This window comes from Alligator mississippiensis, chromosome 2 (assembly GCF_030867095.1).
Source record: "Alligator mississippiensis isolate rAllMis1 chromosome 2, rAllMis1, whole genome shotgun sequence".
In the NCBI taxonomy this organism is placed as follows: domain Eukaryota; kingdom Metazoa; phylum Chordata; order Crocodylia; family Alligatoridae; genus Alligator; species Alligator mississippiensis.
The window spans coordinates 119,687,270-119,694,587 of NC_081825.1; positions in this window are offsets into that span (position 1 = coordinate 119,687,270).

Genomic DNA, 7,318 nt, shown 5'->3' on the forward strand with positions numbered 1-7,318 from the left:
AATTCCTTGCAAGTCAGTGGGGAGTAGAGAAGAGAAGCAAGATCATTGTTCTCAAAAATAAAAGAAAACCACAGTTAAATGAGAATTTTTTTTTTAAATGTTAACAGCTGCTACTCTTAATATTTTAGTACTTACATTGACAGATTCTAGCACAAGGCACTGGAGTGCAAGTGAGGAGACTCAGAGTCTCTTCCTGGATTGATTGCTGGAATTTTCTCTTTCAATCCATTTCTCTTTGTCTGGGTATGTCTACATGCCACAATGCAGTACTGTACAAAGACAGGCTGACCTTGAAAGGCTCAGGAAATGGGCGGATGAGAACCTGATGGTGTTTAACAGGAAAAAATGCAAGGTTCTCCACCTTGGGAGGAAAAACCTCCAACATCCTTGTAGGATCAGCAGTGCTACGCTGGCTAGCACTACGAATGAAAAGGACTTGGGGGTCGTGATTGACCACAAGATGAACATGAGCCTTCAGTGTGATGCTGCGGCTAGTAAAGCAAGCAAAACGCTGGCTTACATCCATAGATGCTTCTCAAGTAAATCGTGGGACGTCATTCTACCTTTGTACTCGGCCTTGGTGAGGCTGCAGCTGGAATATTGCATCCAGTTTTGGGCTCCACAATTCAAAAAGGATGTGGAGAAGCTTGAAAGAGTCCAGAGAAGAGCCACACGCATGATCAGAGGTCAGGAAAACAGACCTTATGATGACAGGCTGAGAGCCATGGGGCTCTTTAGCCTGGAAAAGTGCAGGCTCAGGGGCAATCTGATGGCCATAAGTTTATCAGGGCTGTTCACCAGGATCTGGGGAAACGATTGTTCACCAGAGCACCCCAAGGAATGACAAGGTCGAACAGTTATAAACTACTGCAAGACTGTTTCAGGCTGGACATAAGGAAGAATTTCTTTACTGTCCGAGCCCCCAAGGTCTGTGCCATCAGAGGTGGTTCAAGCACCCACATTGAACACCTTCAAGAGAAATCTGAATGCTTATCTTGCTGGGATCCTATGACCCCAGCTGACTTCCTGCCCCTGGGGCAGGGGGCTGGACTCTGATCTTCTGAGGTCCTTTCCAGCCCTAATTCCTATGAAATCTATAGACATAGAATTCTACCTGATCAACATATCAAAGAGCTACTCAACACAGCTCACAAAGACACTCTCATGGACTCAGAGGGACAGACTTCATCTTCAGCTCCCTCTGCAAAAATGAAATTTATCTCCTACCTATGGGGACTTTTTCCTGTCTTGTACCATCTACACTTTTCCCAGAGCCTGATGAAGGGACTTTGATCCCAAAAGCTTGCAGAAAAGGACACTTTTCTTGCCATTTTCCAGTTGGTCTAATAAAAGGTATTATTTTGGAACCAAGAGTTCTAGTTTTTTGTATGAAATCTATGAAAGACATATGAGCTGGCCTTGATTAAACTGTCATCAGTGGCAGAAGTAGTATTGCTACATTACACTGCAGCTCTTGACCTGGCTATTTTGTGAGGTTGTTGCTGTTATTCCCAGCTATAGATATACATACCTTTATTAAACATCTAATGCACTTATTGTTGGTTCAGAATAAATACTCCCCAAAAAGACTACAAAAACAGTGTAGGAAAATATCTTTCTCTCTTTTAACTTACTTTTCAGAAAAAATACTTTTCTCAAAAACAAATTATTTAAATAATAAACATTTTGTCTTTCATTGACCATCTCAGACCACAAACGCTTTGGGGTATGGAACATATCATCTTATGTGTCTGCACAGCAACCAGTATAATGGGGCCTCAGCAACTATTGTATGGTAAATAAAAACTGTGTTTCAGATTTCTCTCCTTCCACGGTGGAGGAAGTGCCCATGCTGTTTGCCAAACAATATTTTATTAAAGGGAGATTGTTTTCATTTATATTTCTCTTCAAACAGGGCATTTAACAAAAAGGCGACCATTAATAAAGTGTGTTTTATTATTCTTTTATGAGGCAAAAGACTATAAGCCCTTAAATCTACAAACTCATTTCCAGTTTAACAGCTGTTTAAACAAAAGTGGAGGCAAGTACTACAACAGGTACTGATGCTGCTGGCTTACAGATCAGAGTTCTGTCAGGGTTAACCCTTAAGCTTGCATTGTGATCAGCCTTGGTCAGAGTCATTGCTACATAATTTAACATCTTTTTAAATACATTGTATCTTCCTAATTAAAAGTCTGTCATGTGTTAGCTGGCAGCTAAGTGGGTCACAACATTTTTCAAAGAATAAAATATTTTTTTCATTAGCATGTTGGGGGTTGAAAGTCCATTTAACTTTCCCTCAAATGCCATGCACAGGGCCATAGGAAACATTTAAGGTATATAGTGTCTACTGTGATAAAACACAGAAATGCTCTTTCCTACATCCTATGGGTGACGTTCAAAATCCCAGTAAACAGACTAAATGTTCTGGTTGTAGTTAAAAGACAGGGACTATTTCATAAGAAAAGAACAGACAGATGAAAGATGATGCCCTAATATTAAAGGATATAAGAGCTTCCTGTTTTTGTGTCCTCTCTTCTACAGTTGTAGAAGTCGTAATACAGTAGTGCTTGATAGAAGAAAACAGCAATGTAAGGACAGAGAATGGGATTATTCCATCTATTCATGGTGGGTGTCCATTCTTTTTTTAAGAGATTTTAAACTTTTCTATCTCTTGATGTTCCCATGTTTAAAAATAACCACATGGATTTATACCATGTTTTCAACTGTGACTATGTATGGTGTAGTCACATAGCTTGAGTGAAGCAAAATCCACCCTGATTATTTATATCTTGGTCATCTCCACACTGGGTTACCATGAAGTTTTTCACTGAAGCTACAACTGGTGCTCCTTAGACATGTCAGCTAATGCCACTATCATCTTCCCACTGAAGTGAGCCAGCATGGGCTCCTTAAATTTCTCAAGTTTCCTACCTATTTTCAGGTTGAAAGGGAATTATTTGGAATGACTAGATCATGAAGGCCTGATTAATTTGGAGATGACCTTTCTTCCTATGAACAATTATGATATCCAAGAGCATCTTAGATTCTTTTGTTAACTGTTCTAGTCTGTACACACTTGAGATCGGAGGTAAGACTTTTCTAGTGGTTGAACTGAATTGGATCACTTGCTTCCTTTAGTGATTCAAAAAAACTTGCTAGGGTTTTTGGTTAATGGCTGGTTACTAGTAAGGGTCTACCTAATTCACAATTTCAGAAATTGTAAAATCTGGGATTGTCTGAGAAATCAACGTTAAAAAAAATAAATAAAATGCTGGCTCCCCAGTGGGAGCCAGTAGTCCTTGCTGCTGCTGTGGCCCAGCCTCTCAGCCCACTGAGGAAGGTGCTGGCTGATGGGGCAAAAGACGGGCAGCAGACAAGATGGCAACTGTCCTGTCATCCCTTCTCCCCCCATCAGGGTGTCACTGCCAATCAGCATCAGGGCCAATGGGTGAAGCCACATGAAGGCCAACCAACAGATAAAATACAAGCTGCCCTCTCATCCCGCCTCTTCCTGCCAGCGCCTCTTTACCGATCAGTATCAAGGTATATCTGTGGATTTTGCTATTTATGCCACAAACAACCTTGAAAAATTGTTTCGTTTCTCCACAATTTAAGTACACCCCTGGTTATTAGCATTTGTTCCGGTTAGCTGGGGCTGCTTGCCTCCCTTCCATAGGTTTCAGTGGATAGTTGTTTTCAATGTGCCTACTCATCTAAATTGTCAGACCGACAGATGGCATGTCAACATGTAAAAAAATGTTTATATAAAATAAATATATGGAAGAACATCTAGGATTTAAATATTCCTTGGATCCTGCTGGGTGGAAATTTGTTTCTTCTTAGTTTGTGTGGTTTGGAAATTATATGTCCCTAGAAGTATAGGGCTAGATTGCAACGTGGCTTCAGTAAGGGAGAATGTGTAGCTGCCCAGAGCAGAGCAGGAACCAAACTGTGATCTACAGCCACCCTTTTTTTCTGCTGTCCTCCTAACTCTAGGGAGTACAGATAGCTTTTTCTCCATGATACAGTTAACTCGTGATTGAAACCCATGTCTCATCAGCAAGGATATCCTATCTCAGTGTGAGTGCTACTCATATTACTGTGTTCTGCATATTACTACATTAGGGAAATAATTCATTAGGCAAACAAACCTCGACGCTGTCACGGTATACGCAGAATAATATGCAGAAGTATATTGCTATGCTTTTGTGCTTAGCCATGTGTTCCTAGTGATGCATCCCTTGATTCTTTGTACTGATATGCTCTATAATTCTTATGCACTGTAGCATATTGGCTGCAGGAGAACTTGCTTATCCTTTGGAGAAGCTGTTGGAGTATCTACTTTAAGGTGCCTAACCTTTTATCCACATTGCAAAATGGACAGATTTCAGCCTTATTTAAAGTGGAATTTGGGCTCTAACTCACACTGCCACATGGCTAAGTTAGTTAAAGTTAAAAGTACCTCAAAATCTGGGTCAGAATTTTGTCTGCTTGCTTGGATGGTCGAGGGCTTAAGGCTAAAACTAGGTTAATTGTGTGGTGTGGACATAGCCTAAGTTGTAGAAGCCCTCTACCTGGTATCGTTTATGTTTCAGATCAGCTATATTAGCCAGTATTCAGAAGGGAAGTTTAGAAAAAAGCATTTTCTCAATCCCTATGCACATGCATGCAAGTAGAGAGTAACATCTTCCGGCCAGCACTGCTGCATGTGATATGATTAACAGTTAGAATGAAACACCAGTGTGCAGCAATCTGCTTCTTAGTAATTGGGTGTGGAAAACATGTTTGATAGGTGGGAAGAAGTTTGTTAGGTTGCCCAGGGCATGGGCCTAATTTTTTAGTTTTCTTGATTTTAAAAACAATTCATTAGGAAAATAAACCTCCACGCTGTCACAGAATGTTGAGTGTCGTTCAGTTAATTGCTTGGAGAAGGCAAAGGAATTAGATGCTGGCTCCTTCCTAATCATTGTCAATCAGATGTTTAAGTCACTGTAACCAACAAATTGTTATAACAGTTTCTTGTGAGCATAAGGGATTTCACAACTCCTTATCCATGAAAAAGGAAAACAAAAGACTTGATTATCCATTGCTGTCAATTGAGTAATTCTGTTACACCAGTGGAAAATTTGGCTCACAGCTCAGTATGGAAAACAACAATAACTTTGCACAGGAATAATGGAAACAACTACTATCTTCTGAAATTCTTGAGACCATTTACATGCACTTCAGGATACTAGCTACCAGCCAATCCCAGTACTTACTATGCTCTATCTCCCCAGTCCTGAATGAATTATAATAACCTTTTAACATTTAGGATAAGCCAGTGATTTCTCCTCTCTATAAAACAAGGATAACAATTGGCTTAATATAGAATTTTTCATGTTCAAACATTTACTAATTCATCCAAATAAAAATGCATGAATACAGCTGTTCAGAACGCAACTGATAAAGGCTCCCAACTTGCAGTTAAACAGTTATCTTGTAAGGCAGGATTTTCCCATGTGAGTAACAGCTTAAGGGAAAGATTGTGCAGTCCTTAGTCCTATGGTTAAATCCTTACTGATAAGCATAGCCCCTATGACTAATCAGCAATCCCTTGCAATGGAGGATGATTGTCTTCCATGATTGTATTATCTGTGGGTCTGAAAATGGCTGACAAGCCCAATCTGGGATTGACAGTTTCTACTTCAGTTTGGGCACATGTTTCCATGTGGGGCGGGTGGCTCTGGATTCTTGGTTCTGTCCATGACACGCTGTTTGTGCTGCTCCTACTTGTTTCATCTCCTGCTGTTGTCATGAGGTTACAAAGTACTGAAATTCTTGCTGCAGATTCTGCCTCCATTCAGAGTGGTCCTGGGCAATAGTTTCCCACAAATTGATGTCGATGTTGCATTTTTTTTCAAGTTGACCTTAAGGACATCCTTGAAGCGCTGTGCTCTCCTCTTGTGTGTATGCGTTGACTGAGCTGGGAGAATAACACCTGCTTCAGGAGTCTGGAGTCAGGCATCTGGATGACGTGGCTGATCATTGCTTTAATGCTTATGGTGTTTGTTTGTCAGAGGACGTTAATATTGGAGCACCTGTCTTCACACTGGATTCCCAGGATCTTCAGCAGGCAGCATTGATGGTACCTCTTACTTCTTGAAAACAGGCACTTACTAGGGTAAGTAAATAAAGGTTCTGCAATCTGACTCTAGGGAAGAACACCAACTAGAATACATAAAATGAACTTATTTCCTAACAGGCTAATTTTTTTTTAATAATTCCTGTTAATATCTCTGTGAGTGCAAAAGGACAGCAGTGCATTTCATTTCTAATTACAAGTTTCTTATGTTTGATTTTACAATCTCTCAAATTAGAGCCCTGTCTGGATCTGGTCAGGATATGGGCTACTGTCATGTCCGCAAGTATGTGGTTCCTCCAGCCAGGGTTCATTTTTCTGTAAATGGAGAATAAATATTTGGATGTTTTCCTTCAAAAGATATCCTCAGAATGATAAAAACCTTTACAAGAGCTTGTGCCAAAGGAATTTAGAGCCCACATGCATTCTGTATGCTCCAAGCTGCTGTGGTGTTAGCCTCTGCTTTTTCCAAAAGCAGATCCCTGCTAGATAAAGCAGCTAGTTTTGACATTTCTTTCTCCACCCAGTATCCCTCATGACATATTTTTAGAAGAGCCAGACATAAAGAACAACAAAAGACACATTTTCTGAAAACCAAAACATTAAATAGATTACAGATGAGGCTTTGGACCTTTATTCTATTCCAAATTTACCATACGTGAATCCACAGCTGTTCTGGATTTTGGCAGTATGTTCATGAATGCACTGAGAGCTATAGGTTGAGAAACCTAAAGAAGTACTCCCATCTGAAACAAGCTTAACTCTACTGGCCTTTGTGGAATTACCCCTCATATACACTGGTGTAAGAAAGGGAGGAATCTGCCCAATTTTTGTGTGTGTATCTGTACACAAGTAAGTGCAGATTTATCAAATATTCAATGGAGTGAACACAATAAATGAATACCAAATCATGGACATGTAATTTGAATAAACAGACAGATGCATGTACTGACAAAGATTGGCTTAGGTTCTAAATTGTATTTAAAACTTTACATAAGACTAAGCCAAGTTGTCCCCCTAAATCCTTGTAATACTAGACTAGTGTCTTTTTACTTCATCTAGCAGCTGAGGGGCATAGCAAACTACACTTAGGAGGATCCTTTACACTTAAGGTGCGTGGAGTAACCTACAGTGAGAAACAACATTCAGATATCAAGTCAGGGGTACTGGTAGAATTGACAAAGTCATTTAGGG